Below are 21935 nucleotides of genomic sequence, written 5' to 3'. Positions count from 1 at the left end.
TCCATTCTGCCAACTGAACTCTAAGACACTTACAGCCCTTTGAGGCATGTTGAGAATATAGCAGTCCTTGCAGTTGGGTGTGTCATCCTCGAATCGCTGTCGTGTATATATCACTGTCACCTGTAACCAGCATACGTAGGTGTTAATATAAGGTAACTGTACACTCGTGGCTACACCTACTAAGCTTGAAGTTGTAGGTGCTAGGAGCCAACCATCTGGCGTCCTTCCTTGCCTCCTTACTGGTGCTTACAACAACGAGTTTAGCTGATCCTGGTAAGAGATATTTGAACTACTATTGTCTTTCACCTAATTCCAGCTTTCAAAAATCTGCCTAATCCAGATGGTTCTACTGACTTGGCTTGTCCAGTTAGTCGAAGGTATGTAGGGAGTTATCAGCCTTAAGACAATACCCCTTTAGGGGAGAGGTCTTTTGCATTAAGTATTCTTTCTTTTGCTGTTGATTTAAGTGGTTAAACAGAATACTTCTTATCCTCATGGTTACTAATACTATTCACAAATGATAAATATTTTAGGAACCATGAAATAACACTTTCTTCTGAGGTCTGATGTAGACACAAAAGAAGATGACCCTCAACAAGCATTTTCTAAGTTTCTGTGGAGTTACAGCCTGGATGAGGGATGATTGTGTCTTAGGTAGACCTTCAGAAAGTTATAGAATTAGCAGGAAAGAAGGTTAAAAAAAAAAAGTTTTGCATGCACATATATTTCCTTGTTTTGCATTGACGGAAGAGTACATAATATGGTATTAGGTAATTACTTTAGGAACTTATTTCATTTTCTGGATAAAACATTTATTGAGTGCCTCTTGTTTTGTCAGTCCTATTATGGATTCAAAGTTTCGAACAGCCTGACTCTAAAAAAGCTTATTTAAAATCAAATGGGCTAGGCAGAATCAGCAACTACAACTCCAGGTCTGGTGAGATCAGTGCTGTACTAGACTTCAGCCCAGAGTGTTGTAGAAGCATAGAAAATAGAGTTTTAAAAAATGTCCCTCTTTGGGGTGCCAGGGTGGTTCAGCCGGTTGAGCACCCGACTCGATCTGTGCTGGGGTCTTGATCGCAGGGTCAGGTTTGGGCCCCACACTGGGCTCCACACTGGGCATGGAGCCTACTAAGAAAAAGGGAGGGGAGACCTTTCTTCTACTTTTTCTTAAAAACAAAATAAACAAGAATAACAAAAAACTTTGAGTAATGGTGAATTATTTTCTTCATATATTTGTATGGCTCATATTTTTTACGTTTTTTTGTTTTGTTTTTTGTGTTTTTTTGTTTGTTTGTTTGTTTGTTTGTTTGTTTTTTGCCAGTGGTATGGCCTTTTGAAGATGGGATAAGGACCTGTCCCTAATTTTGTGTCAGTTCAGTAAATAGTTGGTGGAGCTGTTTTTCACTGTTCTGTATTGGGCCTCAAAGTTGTTATCATGTAGTCCCTGAACTGTAGAGCTTCTGGAAATAGAATAGTGTATTGGCAACATCAGGAAAACAGTGCCATTTTGTAAAATTGCTTCATTGTGCAACTTTGTTTAACTTGGTACCTTCAAGTTTTGTTCCAGATTCCGGTTTAAGGTGGGCCAACTTTCAACCTTCTAATAATTCTAAGAAAAGAAAGCTTTAGAAGTGAAAACAGTTCTTTAACAGCACATCTTGATGACAGAGGATACTTTTTCTTTCTAAGGTGACTTCAAAATGTCTCTTTTTTTTTGAAGTGAGGACAGGATGGGTAAATGAGTGAAGGAGGAAAGGGTCAGAGTGTTTGAAGATTCTTTGCAGTTTTGATGATCTGAAGTCTGTGGTAGTCTTAAGCACTCTTCATGTAACTGCAGGTTTTTATTAATGTGTTTATTAATGTGTGCCAATGATCTAGTTTACAAAGGATAAACATGACACGGTCCCTTCTATGTGATTGTGTTTTTCATTTTTCTTATGTATTTATTTGTTTGTTTGTTTATATATAGGCTCTATGCCCAGCATGGAGCCCAGTGCTGGGCTCTAATTCACAACCCTGAGATCAAGACCTGAGCTGAGACCAAGAGTCGGATGCTCAACTGACTAAGCCACCTAGGCGCCCCTGTTTGTTTAAATGGAGATTCTGAGTTAATGAAACAGATGGTGGTTGTCTCATTTTGTAATTTGAGCCATGGTACTTGATGAACACATTTCTTTGACATTACTTACCTCTTTTCTTTTTTTTTTTTTTTTTTTTTTTTTTTTTTTATTTTATTTATTTTTTTTTTTATTACTTACCTCTTTTCTTTCTGCTTACACCTTAGGAAAGTGGTGTCCACTGGGAATTTTTGGAAAGGCAGTCAGTATTTGCATGTATTTTGGGTATCTACAATGATTATGTTGTTTCCTTAAAATGTTTCCAAGTGCAATTTTAATGATCATTCTTCATAGGGTTTCAAATTTGTGACTTTTCCTCTGATATTTTTCAACAATCAACTGTAGTTAACTTAGGGCTTCTGTACTAGAAAGGTTCATCAAAGACATATACACCCAGACACAAAAGAAGATTGAGAGTATAGGAGATCATTAGACATCTTTGCCATGAAAAGCCACCGAGCCACAAATTGGGAGAATTTGTCACTGTTTCTGTTGACAACGAAACTAGTTTTCAGGCGTTCTTAATTCCATACTCTCAGAAATAGGCGACTTTTATTTAGATTGGAATTGTACTCTTTCTGCAGGTAGGAAAATTTTTTACTTGTCAGGAATTTCCATAAGAAAAAACTTGTTTTTTCTTAAGGTTACTATGGTCTTTCACTGCGTGTTTTGTGATAGGAAGTTAAAGTACTTTATTTTGGATTGTGAACAGTAATCTCCAGGTGATGTTAAATTACTTAACACAGACTCTCAAGGTTCTTTAGTAACAAATGAGTGGTTGTAAATTGAGTAGTTTCTTACTTAATGATTGTGGAATTGAGATTCTATGGTAAATGGTATGCTTGGTAGGAACATACTGCTATGTTTATTGTGTGGCTGGATGCAAAGTCCTTGAGACTCAGTCAAATTATTGTGCAAATGCAGATCTCTTTTTATTAAAAGGACAAGATTTGACCCAACAAGCAATCCATTATTTAGCATGTCAAATGATTTCTTTAAACTTGAAAATGTTTCTAGAGACTTCATATGTGCAGCCATGAGAAGTTAACAAGATACCATGATATATTACATTCATTTTATTTTCTTATAAAGAATTTCTTCATAATGCTACAATGAAACTAAGAACTTCCATCTTTAAGAGAAAAAGGATGCAACTTCTTGTGTTTTTAAAAGAAAAATTTTGTTTTAAGTAATCTCTCCACCGAACATGGGGCTCAAACTCACAACCCTGAGATCAAGAGTCGCATGCTCTACCAACTGATCCAGCCAGATACCCCCACCCTTTTAGAAAGATTTACTTTTTGTACTTCTGATGACAAGTGTGGAGCCATTTTTTCTCTAATTTATCCTATAACAGAGCTAACTTTACTATCCTTCAAACATGTTTTTTTCTTGCCAATTTTTGGTTCATTACCCATAGATTAGTAATTCTGATATACTTGTACTTGGTTTTAGATTTCCACAGTCTTTTTTTCCCCATAAACTGAAATTTAAGCAAATGGCCCAGGACTTCTTTTCCTCATAGTCAGTTTCACTGAATAGGTAATTTTCAGATTTGGCTTCCACCTCCAGCAATAGAGGAAACCTGTCTGCCCTTGCATTGTACCCAGTGATTTCCCTGTAATGGCCCTGTCACTGTCCTCCTCCTTACCACTTGGCAACATTTGACCAAGTGAGCAACTTTCTTGGTTCTTTCTTTTATTTGGCTTTCTTGGCATGACTTTACTCGGTTGTCCATCTTCTAATCTAACACTTCCTCCCATGCCCCTTCACTAACTCACAGTCTTTTTGCCGCTCAAGTGTGGGTGTTTGCCATGGTCCAGCATCCTGTTCTTACACTCTCTTCCTGTGCAGTCTGATCTATTTCCATGGCTTCAACTAACATCTCCATGTGAGTGATTGGCAGATTATTTTTTAAACCTCTTTTCATATTATATATATAATTCTTGTTTTATTTTCACATACAAACATGTGTACCCATTTAGAAGATAAGAATTGCATAGGCTTATTATGGAAAACCTGAGGAAAAATAAATTATAAAGAAGGCAAAATATTCCACAATCTGTTCCAGAGAGAACTATTTGGTATATTCTCTTTCAGTCTTTTTTTTTTCTTTGATACACACACAGAGGTAATTTGGCTCATCCTATTACAGTAGATACAGTTTTGTATCTGCTTTTTCACTTAACACTATGTCATAATTTTCCATGGTATCAAAATTATTTGAAAACAATTACAATTTAACTGTGTACTTGGGTATTTCAATTGTTACAACATTATTAACAAGTGAAAAAATTGAGGATAAATTAATGCATAAATCTTTGTACAAACCATTCACTATTTCCTTAGGTTAGATTCCCAGAAGTTGAATTACTGGGTCATAGGGAATAAAAATTAAAAAACACTAAACCTGCTGTCAAATTGCTTTTCATAAAGATTAGACTAATTAAATTAACATTCTCACCTGCAGTGATTGTGAGTGCCCATCTGAGTGCATCGTTCTTAATACTGGATCTTAGTTTTTTATCTTTATTGACTTGTTAAGCAAAAGTGATTTAATATGTACTTTATTACTAGTGAGAGCGAACATTTTTCATATGTTCATTTCCATTTCAATTTCTTCTGTGCATTGTCTTTTGGTTAATCCATTCCCATTTTTGGGTCTTAACATTTTAATTATGTTGCTTTTTGTTTGGGGTTCTTTCATTTATTTGGGCTTTGGGGAAGGGAGTACAGATTTTTATTGGGCCAAATCGAATGAGTGGAGTGATAAAGTGGAAAATGTACACAAGTTGAAATTGTGGCATTTTAAATGCCTGTTGGTGTGAGAAGCCAGAGCTTGTGATTGTTGGAGCAACACTGCCAAATGGAAACCACTTCAGTGATCTTGGGCAAGTCATTCATCCTCTCTGGGCCTTTTCTGTAAAATGGGAGGGTTGGGTTATTGATCCCAAAGTCCCTACAACCTCTTTGCTGAAAGGATGCTTTACAAACCACTGCTCTCTAGACATTGTGAAATTATTTTTTGTCCCATCCTTAACCTTTCACCCCGTTTAGATATATAGAGCCCAAGGAAAAAGACTGGAATGCAGTAAAGGCAATTTTCGTAGGGGTAGCAAGGCTTCATGGAACCTAGAGGCCCTTCAATGTGTTTGTGCCCTCAGAACAATGCAAGTTGCAAAGACTGGCATTTTTGAGGCACTCCCATAGATTGACACTTGGCAACCTAGTTATGTAAATCATAAAAGCCCTGCTGATCTATGCCACAAAGCCCCATCATTGCTAATGGATGTAAAGCAAATCTCATTTTATGACAAGAGGTTTAAGTTGGCAAGCCAAGTTACCTAACAACTTCCACTTTTCTATACAGAAGCTATACTTAGTGGGTTTTTCTCTTTGTCATTTGTATGAACTCTTCATTTTAATTTTTTTAAAAGATTTTTATTTGAGAGAGAGAGTGAGAGCCAGAGAGCTAGCATGAGCAGAAGAAGAGGGAGAAACGAACTATCACGGAGCAGGGAACCCTACACAAGGCTTGATCCATGACTTGAGCTGAAGGCAGACACTTAACCAACTGAGCCAGCAGGTGCCCAGCTCTTCATTTTAAGACTATTCTTTGCCCTGTGGTCAAATGTTTAGTTATTTGCCTTTTAATTTTGTGTATATTATTACTTATCTATAGATCTTTTTCTTTGGGATTTCTTTCGTTGCTTTTATGTTGTGAAGCCTTTTGCCATCCGAAGCTGGGTTAAATATTCACTTCAGTCGCCTTTCTAATTTTTATGATTTTTATTTTTTATAATTAATTTTTTAATTTGTCTTGAATTTACCTAGGAGTATCAAAGCAGTATGTTTAGTGCCTTTGCATAGCTTCTGAGCTCCCGATCCATATTTCCAACTACCTGGCACACCATGTAGATACTCTCTATGTACCAGGCACTTGTGTCCACCTCGTTTCCCTAAGGAGAAAGCTTGAAGTTGTCTCGAATGCTTCAGTCCTTCTCTTCTCTTCTCTTTTCTTTTTTTTTAAAGATTTTATTTATTTATTTAAGAGAGAGGAAGAGAGAATGTGTGCACGAGAGGGGGGAGGAGCAGAGGGAGAGGGAGAAGCAGAACTCCCCGCTGAGCAGAGAGCCCAGTGTGGGACTCGATCCCAGGACCCTGAGATCATGACCTGGGCTGAAGGCAGATGCTTAACCAACTGAGCCACCCAGGCACCCCAGTCCTTCTCTTTTCCCACATTTAATCAGTCGCCATGTTTGGTTGATTCTACCCCAACAGTAATAATGGCTCTTTGTCATTGTTCTAATTCATACCCCCCTTTTTTGCTAAAGTCCTTAGAATTGGCTTCAGTTTTTCCCTTTTAGTCCAGAGTTGTCATTTAAAAAAAAAAAATAGAACACTGGTTTTCAAAGTATGGTTCCCTTAATTACCTGTTTTAGAATCACCTGGGGTGTTGGTTAGAAAAATAGGTTCCCAGGTCCCACTAGGCTTACAAATCAATACATTTAGGGGAATGGGGCCTGGGAATCTGCAGTTTTAACAAGTACCTCAAGAGATTTATTTACACACTTAAGGGGAAACAAAGCCCAAGTAAATTAGATCTAAATTTCTCTGGATGCCATTCAAGACCCCCACTCCCACACCCTGATAGCCTATTTTTCCAGGCTTATCTCTCACATCACCACCCACCCACCTGGCATTGTAGCCACACAGTGATTCACGGTTTCCTGGACCCACCCTGTCCCTTCCTGCCTCTGTGCCTTTGCTCATGCAGTTCCCACAGCCTCAGGCTCCCTCCCTCCTCCCACTCCTACATAAATCTTTTTCCTTAGGAGCTCAAATAAAATGCTCCTTTTAAAAAATAAAGTCTTTTCTAATGTCTTCTATTTTAATCAGTGGCTCCCTCCCCAGTCTTCAGTTAGCACTTTATTTTTACTTCATTTTTTTACCTCAATACTGTCACTATTTATGATTTATTGCTTCCTTACAAGATTATAAGTCTTCTAAGCTTGAGAACTCTGCCATTACTTTTTATTTAGTAGCCATTATACATATAATAGGCAATTAAATATCATAAAGTATATGAAATATGTCTCTTCTTGTAAGCACTGTTACATAAAAATGTTTGGCTTTGCCTCACACTTAGAATAAAATTAAGATCTTTTACCACTGCTTAGCATTTGTCTGCCACTCAGCTCTGTCATCATCTTATACTTTTCATTTACTCCCTAGCCATTTTATTCCTGCCTCAGGGCCTTTGCATTTGCTATTTCTTCCATCTTGAAAGCTCCCACATCTCTTCTCTTCACCTGGCTGGCTGCTTATGTCCTCCCATCATTCAGGTTTCAGCTCAAATGCCATTCTCCCAAAGAGGACTTCCCCAGACCGCTATCTAAAGCATCTGCCCCTTTTCTTACCACCACTCCAGTTACTCTCTTTGTATTTCCTTCACGGCACTAATCACAGTATTTAATTGTCCTGTTTCCCCAGTAGAATGGAAGCTTCATGAGAGCAGAGACCTTGTCTGTCACTTTTAACATTATGCCTTTAGCAAATAGAGCACTGCTTGACACATGTAAGCCCTCAATAAGTATTTGCCGAATGCATGAATAAGCCTTTGAAGATAGACTTCTCATTTTAACAAGTCTTGTTTTGGTTTGCAATCCAAAGTTTTGTTGTTGTTGTTGTTGTTGTTGTTGTTGTTGTTGTTTAATAGACAACAGCTGAGGTAGTTCCGTCAGGGTTCAAAGCAGGTAGCAGCCTCTGAGGATTTCTGAAGGAAGCAGGACAAATGGAGGCTGGGATCGCCAGGATTCAGTTCTGTCCCAGTGCAGGTTTTCCAAGGTGTTCCCAGGATCCAGGCCACTAGTTTATTATCACTGTCAGCATCTATTTCCAGGGTTGTTACTGCTGCCCAATATTAGTCCTTTAGCTCTCACTGCATTTTTAAAAGCAAGCAAAACTGGAATCCAACTGACTAGAAGACTTATGGCAAAACTAGAATCCCGAACAACTAGAAAGCAACCGAAAGTTTTCTTCTGCTTTTCTTTTCTATAAGAAAAACAAGAAAGCTACGTAGAATCCTCAAGGAAAGATGAAATTATGTTCATTATACTTACTACACGCCTATTGATTTGAAAGATTTTTAGCAACAGCTTCAGACAAGGGGTTTCTTGTTAACATCTAGTTGAACCAGACAATTGAAATCATCAGTTCTAATTTCTTCCAATTTATCTTCATTGGGTAGACTTATTCTTTTTTTTTTTTTTTAATATTTTACTTATTTGAGAGAGAGAGAGAACATAAGGGGGGGACAGAGAGAGAGGGAAAAGCAGACTCCCTGCTGAGCACAGAGCCTGACTCAGGGCTCAGTCCCAGGACCCTGCGATCATGACCTGAGCTGAAGGCAGACACTTAACTGACTGAGCCACCCAGGCCTGGGTAGATTTATTCTTTAATTCTTTTTTTTTTTTTTTTTTTTTTTTTTTTTTTTTGCTTGAAACTGGCTTGAAATTTTATTAAAAATTACAGTCGTTTTTATAGCAACTTTAGTTTTTAAAGTATTTTACTTTTATTCTCTCATTTAATCTTCACAACCATCCCAGGGCTCCTGGGTGGCTCAGTCGGTTAAGTGTCCAATTCTTGATTTCTGCTCAGGTCGTGGTCTCAGGGTGGTGAGACTGAGCCCTGCATCATCGGGCCCTGCACTGAGTGTAGAGTCTGCTTAAGATTCTCTCTCTCGCTCTCTAGAAAATAAAACAAAACAACAAAAAATTGGGAATCCTCACAACCATCCCAACCATCCCTTCTGAGTTGAAGAAACTGAGACCCAAAGAAGTTGATTGACTTTCCCATGCCAACTAAAAGACCACTACTCAATAAATGCCTCTCAAAACCTTTTTTAAAACAGCATCATCATTTGATGTAATTTTTAGAAGGTAAACATTAAAGCGTAGTTAAAACCCTAACATTAATATGTTTGTGACTAGTCACTAAGAAATCAGCTGCATAGCATTGATTAGGTAGCAAAGTTTTATCACTTCTGTGGCTCTGTGGTTTGTAAGCCTTCGTTTGACCAGCTTCAGCTATGCTTGTCCTTGATTAAAGCATTGTTCTGGGTTAGCTTCTCAGATTTGTACAGAAAGGAGAGATTAGAGAACTTGCCTAGAGAAGAGTCACTTTTCAGTAAACCCGTTTTAATTCTCCTCATGCTCGAAGGGATTGGTTAAATTGATCTGAACTGGCTTTTCAGATTGAGCAAGTCCTTGGGAAAAAAAACACATCATCTAAAATTTCAGATAAGAAGAATGGAAGCCAGGCCCTTCCTGAAAATGGCCAGGCGTGAAACTAAGAAGCCCTGTATTTGGGGAAAACTAAATTAATTATTAAGGACAAAGGACTGGTATAAGGAGGTTATATCCATAACGGAAGCAGCCTTCTTAAAACAAGTATACATATTTCTTCTGCTTTGACATTGTGAAGAAGACTCTTTAGTTAGCTACTTTGTGTTAATTAAGCATGTAATTGACAAGACGTGTGAGCATGTGGTTTGTAGACATTCAGTTATGTAGGTAGGCCTTTGCTGAGATAGGTGGCAACTGAGAACTAACATAATACTGTTTTTTATTCATATGACAGATTTTTATTGAGCCTCTGCACTGTACCAGGCACTGATATTTGATTCATCTGATGTTAAAGCATGGAAGGGTGCAAAGGTTGAAGGAGAAACAGGCTATTCAGAGTAAATCTATGCTTTCTGTAATAGTCAACTATAAATTTCCACATTCTTTTTCCAATTAACTATGTCTTTCACTACTTTTCACTTTAAATTTGAAGTTACTGACATAATTTTCTGTTTTTTCTACTTACTAATGGAGATTTTCCTTACTATGTGTGAATAATACTGAAAAAAAAACCTCAATCCACTGGATTCTGTTTGCCCTTAACAATAAGTTAATTATCAACTGGGCAGGGGAAGGAGGAAGAAGAACCAAGCAAATAAATAATAAATTAGACTTGAGAGAGAGGTAGAATCAAACATGGAGTATATTGGGTAATATTTAATTTAAAGAAGAAAAAAAAAAAAGATCAGGTAGGTTCTTGGGGGTTCTTTTTGACCTAAAAATTTTAGACCAAAGTCAGTTCTTAAAGGCTGTAATTGGAGGTTACTCTTTTACCTGTCCAAATAGGATATGTGAAGGTTACCACAATTATGTGAAAAGCTAATTTGGGTTTCAAAAGTGCAAGAAGAGGGGCGCCTGGGTGGCACAGCGGTTAAGCGTCTGCCTTCGGCTCAGGGCGTGATCCCGGCATTCTGGGATCGAGCCCCACGTCAGGCTCTTCCGCTATGAGCCTGCTTCTTCCTCTCCCACTCCCCCTGCTTGTGTTCCCTCTCTCACTGGCTGTCTCTATCTCTGTCGAATAAATAAATAAAATCTTAAAAAAAAAAAGTGCAAGAAGATAAGATATTCAAACTGATGAATAAAGTAATAGAAGCCATGTAGGACCTTGATAGTTATGTATATATTATTTTCTATTTAGAGTTTTCACAGAAGTATTGAGAACACCTAAAATGTGGCCCTTACACAGTGAAAGAGAGAGATTTGAGAGAGATTTAGATTTTTGTGTGCAGAGAAATGGTGTTCCTGGTGGTCATTGCCAGTTTCTCAGAGATAACATTAGAGATCCTCTTTTCTTATTGCTGATTTAACAAAAACAAGTTGACCCTGAAATACAGTGTACACTAGAATGGCATTTCTGGTTTATTCTCTGTACTAGACATCATTTTATTTTCATCCCAGCCTCCTAAAAAATGAATACATTAACATTTATTTGACTTTTCTGGGCCTCAGTTTCTTTATCTGTAAAGTGGGACAATAATATTTCAAGTGTGTTACTCTGAGGATTAAGAAATTTATAGATGCAAAATGATTAGAATAGTATCTGACATACGGTAAGTGTTCAGTAAATTATTGCTATTTTTTTTAAAGATTTTTTTTTTAATTTGTCAGAGAGAGCGTGAGCACAAGCAGGGGGAGCGGCAGGCAGAGGGAGAAGCAGGCTCCCTGCTGAGCAAGGAGCCTGATGCGGGACTCCATCCGAGGACCCTGGGATCATGACCTGAGCCGAAGGTAGCCAGGTGTCCCAATGTTTGATATCTTTATTACCACTACCACCGTCACTTTATTAAGCACTTATTTTAGCACTGAGCTAAAGGAACATTTTAGATAGATGAGACTAAAGCTTAGAGTAATTTTCCTAGCGTTACCCAATAAGTAAGTGGTAGGCTGAAGTTGTCGACTTGAGCAGGAAGGAATCAGGGACAGAGTGGGCTTAGATATGGAACAGGCTGAGGCCTTTGAACTAGTTTCAAGATACTTAGGATGAGACTGCCCAGACCACCCCCAGACACCAGGAACAGGTGTTTTGCAGTAAGTCATTGGAGCATGGACACTGGCGTCTGTCAGACTATCTAACTAGTTGTGTGATCTTGAGCAAGTTATTTAACCTTTCTGAGCCTTAGTTTCTTTCTCTGTAAGATGAGAATGATATCTGTTTCATGGTATCATAAGGACTAAGAGAGTAAAATCGAATGGAATGAATTACCTTGCGTATGACCAGTGCCCAGTAACCGATCCCCAGGCTTAATGCTAAGGTGGCCTAGATTTTTTACCTGATTCTGACACAGTCCATCTAGATGGTGGGTGGTTCGGGCCAGTGTCTGCCTCCCTGCTGAGGCCCAATAACTCTGGGATTAAACCAAATCTAAACTCCCAAAGCCGTTTTTACACTGGAATCGTTGGGGAGTCTTTTAAGAAAAATTAGAAGTATTTGGACTCCACATGAGAGATTCAGATTCCAAAGATGATCCAGATATTCAGAGGACCCTCCCCAATCCCTCCCTCACTACCCGCTCCACGCCCCCCACCCCTCTTACCCCCCGCCCCCACCCCCGTGCAACCGAGAAGCATTAGATTGGCTAGATGAGGGTAGCAGCTGAAGCACAAGCCCAAACAGTGATCTTAATGCTCGGATTGTCAGTGTCAGTCACGCTTCTCACAGGACTGTGCTCTGTTGGGCATAGTAATGAGCAGTCAAGGGGCAGGTGCCCTACAGAAGGGCACTCTACAGAAACGATCTCATCTGTATAGTCAAGCAACATTTCTGTTTGGAAAGAATATTAATGAGATCTGGATAGGAATCAGACACCAGGAAAGGACAGCTGCTGTGAGAGGCAATTTGAATTGTACAAGGAGTTACACATGATATTAAGAAAGTCCTTGTGCAACTTTAAGAAGTAATTAAGTTGTAGAGATAATAAACAATTTATAAATGATGTTAAAAAGTAAATGTTTCAAAAAATAAATGTATTGAGGGGCCAGCACACATTTGAAAATGTGTTCAACCATTCCCCATGAGTAAAGGAATGAAAACTAAAACAATAATGTACCATTTTTCACACATCTAGCCGATTGGAAAAAATAAAAAGGATTAATCATGCTCAGTATTCACAAGGATGTGGAAAATAGTCTTTCTCATGTAGCTAGTGGTTCAAATATAAATTGAAGCAAATATATAGATACAGATATAGATGCAACTTTTTTGGAGGAAAATTTGGGAATGCATATTAAAATTTTTTAACGCATAGGCCTCTTAAGCTGGAAATACTGCTTCCAGGAATTTACAGCATAGATGCACATACCTCCAGGTAGACAACAGTAGAAAGATGTTCATTGCAGTCTTGTTCTTCATTGCGAAGCACCTACAGCAACCTGTGTAGTCACTGACAGGGGCCGGGTGAAATAAGTTACAGAAGCTTGGAGTGAAAGAGTATTTGGTACTGAAAAGCTGAGGTAGATCCATGTGTCCTCCTCCATCTCTGTGTCCTTCCCTGTATGTCGTCCTCTCATGTGTGGGAAGATGTCCAGGAGGAGACAAATAATTGCTGAATAGCCCTTTAACATAAAATCACTAATTTTTATAAAATGTATGTGTTTATATGTTGGTATTCACATCTCTGTGCCTGACAGTTTCCTCATTTGTAAAATAGGCATCACTGTAGTATCTCATGAGTTGTGTGGATAAAATAATGTATGTAGAATGCTTAGGACAGTGACTGACCTATTGTGCTGTGTGTTTGCGGTTATTATCACGTATAGGCAATATCGGAAAGTTTATACTCCACAGTGTGACAGAGGTTATCTTTGGCAAGTCAGATTGTCTTGGGGGAAGGGGCGTACAAGGCCAGGCAGAAACTTCTGTTTCTTATATTGTATGTTTCCACGTAATCGTTTATGAGAAGTAAGATTGCTTGACCAATCACTCTGACAAGGAAGCAAGGCAATGACAAATGGGCAGCCCCCATTTGGAGTGCTTGTTGAGAATTGCGTAGGAGAGGCTCTCCAAAGGAAAGGAGGAGGGTGAAAGAGGGTGGTGGTGTGCGGAGATGAGAGGGATGCTTGGGAGTTCCACCTTAGCTGCTGAAACGCTATTTGAAAACCATTGACTTAATCAAATACTGAAAATTTTCAAATTGCACAAGAACCTTATGAAGTCCCCACATTTTTTTTTAAAGATTTTATTTATTTATTCGACAGAGATAGAGACAGCCAGCGAGAGAGGGAACACAAGCAGGGGGAGTGGGAGAGGAAGAAGCAGGCTCCCAGCAGAGGAGCCTGATGTGGGGCTCGATCCCATAACGCCAGGATCACGCCCTGAGCCAAAGGCAGATGCTTAACCGCTGTGCCACCCAGGCACCCCTGAAGTCCCCACATTTATATCTGAACTTTTCCTTTTTGCAATTTAGTTACTTTTGTAATAAAAGTGATTCATGTATAATTTGACTTTTGGGCAAAAGCTACAAAAACTAATTGCTCACATGTCTAAAACAAACATTGAAGAGGAGATAGGTAATTTTCCTAATAATTATGAAATAAAAATTTCAGTGTTTTAAAGAGACCACTAATTTCTTTTCAACTAGTGTTACTACCTCCATTATATAATATTACAGAGTAAATTTTGCACTAAAAACGTCAAGTGGCCGAAGACTATGTTACGTTTATGAGTTATTTTAATCAGAGTCTTAGGACATAGGCCTTAAGACAATATGACATATAAACTAAGCTAAGCCCGTATATGTAGTCTGTTAACTAAACCTGTAGAATAATGTTTATTCAGTGTCTTAGACACAGAGGCATCCAAAAAGACCGACAAGATTTGGCTCTGACCTCAAGCAATGTGCCAGGCACTGCTTTGCATTTATTCTCTCCTTTTATTTTTAGAATCACCCTGTAGCTTAGGTGTGTCATCCTCATTTTATGTAGAAGGAAAGTGTAGCACAGAGAGGCTGCCATGCATCTGGTTAGCCCTGGACTCAAGGCTGGAATCAGCGGGTATTCCCATGGCCCTGCTCTGCCTCCAAATAACCAGGATATGAAATAGGTGATGTGAGCCCTGGGTGGGGGGGTGCACTCAGAATTCTCAGGGACCTCAGTGATCATCTGTCATCTAGTCTAAGTGACTTCCAAACTATAATTTTTAAAATAACAGTTTTATTGACATATTCGTATACCATACAATTTACCTATTTAAATTGTGCAGCTTGGTGGGTTTTGATATATTCACAGAGTTGTGCAACCATCGCCACAATCAATTTTACGACGCTTTCATCACCTCCCAGAAAAAACCCATACCCTTTAGCAGTCAGTCGATCCCCTTCAACCCCCTGCCAGGGCTAGTCAACCACAATCTACTTTCTATTTCCGTAGGTATGCCCATTCTAGACATTTCATATAAATGAAATCATAACGATATATGATCTTGGTGACTGGTTTCTTTTACCTGGCGTAATTTTTTCAAGGTTCACCCATATTGTAGCATATATCTGTACTTCATTCCTTTTCATGGCCAAATATCATACCTTTATATGGATAGACCACATTTTGTTTATCTGCTTCCCAGTTGATGAACATTTGGAATGTTTCCACTTTGGGGCTGTTGTGAATAATGGTATTATACACGATCTTGTACAACTTGTTGTGTAGACATGTGTTCTTTTTTCATTTCTCTGTGTGTGTGTAACCCCCTAGGAATGGAATTGCAGGATCATATGATAATGATGTGTTTAACCCTCTGAGGAGCTGCCAACTATTTTCCAAAGCAACTGCATGATTTTACATTCTCATCAACAGTGTATATGAGCGTTTCAATTTCTCTACATCCTCGCCAATACTTGTCAGACTATAATTTTTTTAACCACATCCCACAGTAAGAAATATTTTACATTCTTACCCAGTTTATATGCACACAAATAACTGAAACAAAAGCTTTATAAAAGAATACTTAAACTCTGTGTGATGCAGCCTGACATTTTGTGTTTCATTCTATTCTTTTTCTTTAGCACAAACGTCTTGGTTCCAACCCGTTAAAATTGATTTCACAACTCACTAGTTGAGACCTGCAGTTAGAAAAATACTAGGCTATTTTAACCCCTTCATTTTACACCAGAGGAAATTGAGGCCCTGAGAGATGACTTCTTAGCAGATGATACTGCTAATTAGTTGTAGATTAAAGATTAGAGCCCAAGTCTCTTGGCTTCCTGCTTTAACTTTTGACATCTCAGATTTAGTTGCTCTCATATGTGGTAGGTAAAAATAAATTGGAATTTCTGCTCAGATACCGTTTTAAAAATTCTGTATACTTTTCTCAAGCAGCACTTAAAATTCAGTAACAAATCAAGCTAGAGAAAAAAAGAGAATAAAAAGAACACAATTTTATTACCATGAGTCATTAGTCTACAGAGTAATTTTGTGCCTGCTGGGCAGGCAAGCTTTTTTTGTGTTTGCTTTGTTTTGTTTTTGGGTTTTTTTTGTTTTGTTTTGTTTTTTAAGATTTTATTTATTTGTGAGAGAGAGGGAGGGAGGGGCACAGGGAGGAAATCTTTAAGCAGACTCCCTACTGAGCATGGACCCTGACTCAGGGCTCCATCTCACAACCCTGAGATCACAGCCTGAGTTGAAATCAGGAGTCAGATGTTCAACCCACTGAGCCACCCAGGCGCCCCTTGAATGGCAATATTTGAAAGTAAGCAATATAAAAATCTTTTATGCTTCTGTTTTTCTATTTTTCTTGGAATACATATGGGTCTTAAACCCTTTCATTTTAGTGTTTTCCAACATGTGATGGGGAAACCTCTGACACTAGAATAACTTCAAGGTTCCTGTTAAAATGAGGTCTTCCCAGGCCCTACTCCAAACCTAATGAGTCAGAATTGTGGGATGGGACCTGGAAATCAGTATTTAAAGCAAACTTCCCTTGTTTGTGGAAAATCAAGACAACGTTTCCAACCTGGTGATTGATGACACAGATCTGAAACGGGTGGCTTATGTATACAAGTGTGTCAATACGACATTGCAAACTAGGGCAAAATTCACTCCATTATGGAAGGTAACTGTCAGAAACTTGGTCTGGTGTTCAATGATGTGGTACGCATTGTGGAGATAATCCATAGTAGGGATGTCAAAGTTCAGGTCATGGGTGAAGTGTCAACCATTTCCATCAACAAAACAGAGGGCTGCCATGTTTACCTGAGCAAGAATTCCCTGGGTTGTGAGACAGCCAGTGCCAAATCTGAGATGAAGGTCCTCATTCCTACAGAAGGTGGTGACTTCAGTGAATTCCCAGTCCCTGAGAGGTTCAAGACCCTTTGAAATGGGCAGGCGTTGGTCACCACAGTGACAGAAATTGCTGGATAAACAAACTGCCGCTGGGTTCTTTGCCCTCTCCTTCATACCATGGGATAAATCTGTATCAAGATGGTTCTTTTTTAGATTTCCTCTACCTTTCGAGAAGCATAGCTACCTCACTGAAATATACCTCACGCTGAAATTTGGGGCAGGGGAGCAGGTCAGCTGATCTTCTGCGGGAAGGTGCAGCTTTTCCCGGTGCCCTCAACCACACCGCCAGTCCATTCTTAAGGAACCATACACCAGACTGGGGTGTTTTGACTTCCAGCCTTTGGAGGTTATTTGACCAACAGTGTTTGGGGAAGAATCAAGCAGTCGCCAGGAATCAGCAGATCAGAATGTTCACACAAGTTCGTCTTTTTCCAACAATGAGCATGAAGGTAGCAGAGGCTGGTGTGATTCTAGCTGGTTCTTCTAACCAAACTAACTTTTCACTGTTGACAAGTGAGGCAGGGGTTGCCCTGGACCGAAGGCTGAAGCTTGGCCATCTAGCATTCCAAGAAAAATTGTTTCCTTATAAGCATTCCTTTTATTTTGCATTCCATCTGGGTCTGCCTGAACCTGAGAGAGGAGGCTCTCCTGTATCAGCTGCTGTGGCAGTGTCCTGCACCCAGGTCAGTTAAAGGATTCTTGGACCCTTTCTTTCTGTGGGATCCTTGCCCAGCACCTTCCTACAGAGATGACTTAAACAAGGGAAAAAAAGAAAAGAAAAAGATAAGGAAAGGAAAAAAAAGAAAAGAAAAAAGAAAAAGAAAATACAGTATTCCAAGGAATCTGGAATTCCTTCCTCCTTCCATGCCTGTCCTCCACTGCCTCCTTTGCCCTGTCATGCTCAACTGCTTCTGATTTCTGTCCAGGCACCTGAACAGTGGACTAAAATCTCCACTGCAGCCTGGTTTTAAGTCTTATAGAAGAATCTTGCTCAGCAGAGCGCCTGGGTGGTTCAGTCGGTTAACGGTTAACGTCTGCCTTCGGCTCAGGTCATGATCCCAGGGTCCTGGGATGGAGCCCCGCTCCCCCTGCTTGTGTTCTCTCTCTCTCTGTCAAATAAATAAATAAAATCTTAAAAAAAAAAAAAAGAAGAATCTTGCACAGCATTGCTAATGTAAATTACAGTTTTTTCTCTCTAGGGCACTTACCAAAATATGCAACATTCTTGGTGAGAAGAGAGATTGTCCTGTGACTTCTACCCACTTCCTGGGGCCTGTGGAAATAAACCTTTACGTACTTAAAGTTATACCGAAAATAGAATAAAATTAATATCAAACTTGAAAAAAAATAGAACATACTTCCTAGGTGATTCTTATTTTATTCAAGGTGTGACCTACTAAATTAAGGGTTTCAAAAGCCAAAGAGTTATTTGTAAGAAATAGCATTTGTAAGAAAAGACCTGAATTATGGCAACAGAGGGAGTTAACTAAAACAATCTGTATTGATAGGGTTCAGTATTTTTCTACCTGAGTTTGGTGCTAGAAATCATTTTTTTTATGGCTATATCCACTGGTTTCCTATAACTTGGAATAATTTGCCTTAGAATAAATAAACACAGCTTGCTGTTTCATTTTTCCCCCCAAAGCACTAGTCTATAAAAATAGTTGAATCCAACCAATGATTTCAAATACCTGGTATTCCTCCCTTTATCTTACAAATATTTGAGTATCCACCATGTGCCAGGCACTGTTCTGAGAGTAAAATACAGTGTGATTAAACAAAACAAAAGAATGTAATCAGTGTCACGGGTAGGTCTGTACTTTGGGGACTTAAGAGGAATCTTCTAGGCTTGGGTGGTCAGGGAGGGTATCTGGAAGGAAGTGTCATTTTAGCTGAGACTGACAGCATAAGGCCAGGGAGGGTCTAAAGCATTTTTAGACAGAGTCAGGAATATGTAATAAGAAAGGCAAGGGATTAAGAGAGATAAGGAGAGCCTGCCTAAAGATATGAGAAAAAGTTTATATAAAGTCCACATGTGAAAGAAAGGGTGTGTGTAAGATAATGCTTATTAATTAATAATAATAATAATAAATATTTTGAGCATTCATTAGGTGCTAGGGTGTGGTGTTCAAACTTGATGTTTAGGAACTTGTTTTAATGCTCAAAACAAAGCTATGAAGTAGGTTCTTTTATCCCCAATTTGCAGATGAGGAAACTGAGACTGAGTATAACAACTTGCCCAAGATCACAGAGCTAGTAAGTGGTGTGAGATTTTAACAGCTAGATTCTGCTCAATTGCCTATACTCTTAGCTTCTCTGCCTTTTCCTCAAAATGTTAGACATTTTGTGTAGAACATTTGACGAGCTAAGGTAGGTGGTGGGATACTCCTCAGAGAGGTGACCAAATTGCCAGCGGTCACCACAACTAGAAAGGGCAGAGTAAGAGCCTGTAAGTCTTCTTTTTAACTTCGGAACTTGTGCGCATGTTGTTCTATCAAAGTGTACCTCATACTGTACTTGATGTGATTCATACTGTGCTTCATACTACGTGTGATATCATACTATACTTCATACTTCATGTGATATCATACTGTACTTCATACTACATGTGATATCACACTATACTTCATACTTCATGTGATATCATACTGTGCTTCATACTACATGTGATATCGTACTATACTTCATACTTCATGTGATATCATACTGTACTTCATACTACATGTGATATCATACTATACTTCATACTTCATGTGATGTCATACTGTGCTTCATACTACATGTGATATCACACTATACTTCATACTTCATGTGATATCATACTGTACTTCATACTACATGTTATATCATACTATACTTCATACTTCGTGTGATATCATACTGTACCTCATACTACATGTGATATCATACTACGTACTGCATGTTATGTCATACTATACTTCATTTTATTTAATAAAAGCAAAAATGTACATACCAGCTCATCTTGGGAGAAAAATTATTTGTGGTGAAATAAACTTAATTCGAGGAGGAGGGATAAGAGAGGATGACACATGTGATTTGGACTGTGTTATGTTGTTGATTTATGGGACATGCAGTAGGAATTCTAGGGCTGGAAGTCAAGAAGCTTTGGGAATCGTCTGGTGTAAGTGACCTTTGATGACTTGAGAGTGGCTGAGCTCACCCAGAGAGAGGAGAGTAACTGACCCTTCGGTAATGCCTAGGAACAGAGGTGAGCAGAGGGAGAGTGAAATTGAAATTGGCTTGAAAGATAGGAAAGGAATCAGGAGCATTCCAGTTAAGAAAAAACAAGGGAAAATACAATGTCAGAAATGAATCAGAATTGAATCAACAATTCAGATGACAACAGAGAATGATAAAAACTAAGGCATAGTCCTTGGATTTGACAGCAAGAGATTTTTAGGAGAGTAACATCGGTAGGATGATAGAAGTAGAAGTCAGACCCAAGCGGTCAGGGGGATGAATGGAAGATGAGGAAATGGAAACAATGAGCATCTGGAGACTAAGGTTTGGCTGTGAAGGTAGGAGCAAGGTCGAGCTGATATATTGAGGGGGGCGAAAGGCTTAAGAGAAAAAAGGATGATTTATTTTAATCTGTATATACAAATTTCTGATCTGTATACACAAACACACATGTCAGAAATGTGAGCATGGGGGCGCCTGGGTGGCACAGCGGTTAAGCGTCTGCCTTCGGCTCAGGGCGTGATCCCGGTGTTATGGGATCGAGCCCCACATCAGGCTCCTCCGCTATGAGCCTGCTTCTTCCTCTCCCACTCCCCCTGCTTGTGTTCCCTCTCTCACTGGCTGTCTCTATCTCTGTCAAATAAATAAATAAAATCTTTAAAAAAAAAAAAAAAGAAAGAAATGTGAGCATGGGAGCTCCTGGGTGGCTCAGTAGGTTAAGCATCTGACTCTTGATAAGGCTTGGGGAAGATCTTAGGGTTGTGAGATGGAGCCCTGTCCTGTCGGACTCACATGCTGGGTGTGTAGCCTTCTTAGGATTCTCTCTCTCTCTCTCCCTCTCCCCCGCCCCTCCCCACCTCTAAAAAAAAAAAAAAATGTGACCATGGTTTTAGGTAGAGAGGGCAAAGTCAGAGGCAGAGGTGAAATGGGAGCTCAGGTAGACTGTCATGACAGTTATTTTTCCCCAGACATAGGTGAAGGGAGGAAAAGGTGATACCTAAGTGTGCTTTCTTTTCTCTGGAGTGGTGAAGTGTGAATCAGTAAAGGTGAATTTTGAAGCGTCCAGTGAAACTGGCTCTGATTCTTTGGTGAGCAGTTTCCTGAAGTAAAATTGCTTCTCAGAATTACACAACCTCCTTTTCATTACTCTGACCCTGCATCATAGTGTTTTTTAAGAACAAATATCCTTAAAAGGAGATTTTTAAAAAGAGACAAGATGTTACTGAAGTGATTTTGTCTTGATGCAAACATCTACATCCTTGTTGACCCCTGGGAATTTGATCATTGTTACAATTTTCTTATTGTCTTGGATACATGTTTCTACAGAGACCGGGCTAAAACTCTTCCAAGAACAGTAGTAATGATAATTCTAACAGACTCGTTAGACTTGCCTAACACAGTGTTGCTGAATAATAGAGTAGTGAGGCTTTTATGTACAGTTATTTGAAGTTATTAACTGGTTCTGTCTTTTTTCATATCCCTTGAGTTTGTGTCAAAGTTTGAATAAGCTAAAATTGCTAATTCACAGTTCCAAAAAATGATACATACTTTCTCAACAACTGGACTTAAGACTGCATAATAAGCATTCATTTTGTTGTACTGATAGTGTTTTGGATAAAATTTAAACCTTCATGCAATTTCATTCAAAGCATCCATAAAGTTCCTTCTATTTAGAAAGCAATATACTAGATGCCAAGAGGGCAAGAGGCAAAGTAGATCTGTCCCCTGGTCTCAAGAATCTTTCTATTGAGTAGAATTTATAAAATTATGGTAAAATAAAGGGAGTGACCTATACTGATTGGGAACAGGACTAGGGCAGTTCAGGAAAGTGTTCTTTGAGGAGGTCGTCTTTCCTGGAGTCTTGAACAGATTGAGGAAGGATAACATTCGAGGTGGAGTGAAAAAATATATGGTGTATCAAAGGAGCAGAAACTGG

General features: G+C 39.0%; 1 protein-coding gene across 2 annotated transcripts in view; it reads left to right on the top strand.

Annotated features, from left to right (window-relative positions):
• LIMA1 (LIM domain and actin binding 1) overlaps positions 1-21935 on the top strand; it is a 94156-nt gene that overhangs the window by 547 nt on the left and 71674 nt on the right. The gene's annotated exons all lie outside the window — the stretch shown is intronic.

This window comes from Ursus maritimus, unplaced genomic scaffold, assembly GCF_017311325.1.
Source record: "Ursus maritimus isolate PB19 unplaced genomic scaffold, ASM1731132v1 scaffold_26, whole genome shotgun sequence".
Classification (NCBI taxonomy): Eukaryota; Metazoa; Chordata; class Mammalia; order Carnivora; family Ursidae; genus Ursus; species Ursus maritimus.
Note: the sequence above shows the minus strand (reverse complement) of the source record. Positions and strands in the feature narration are given on the sequence as shown.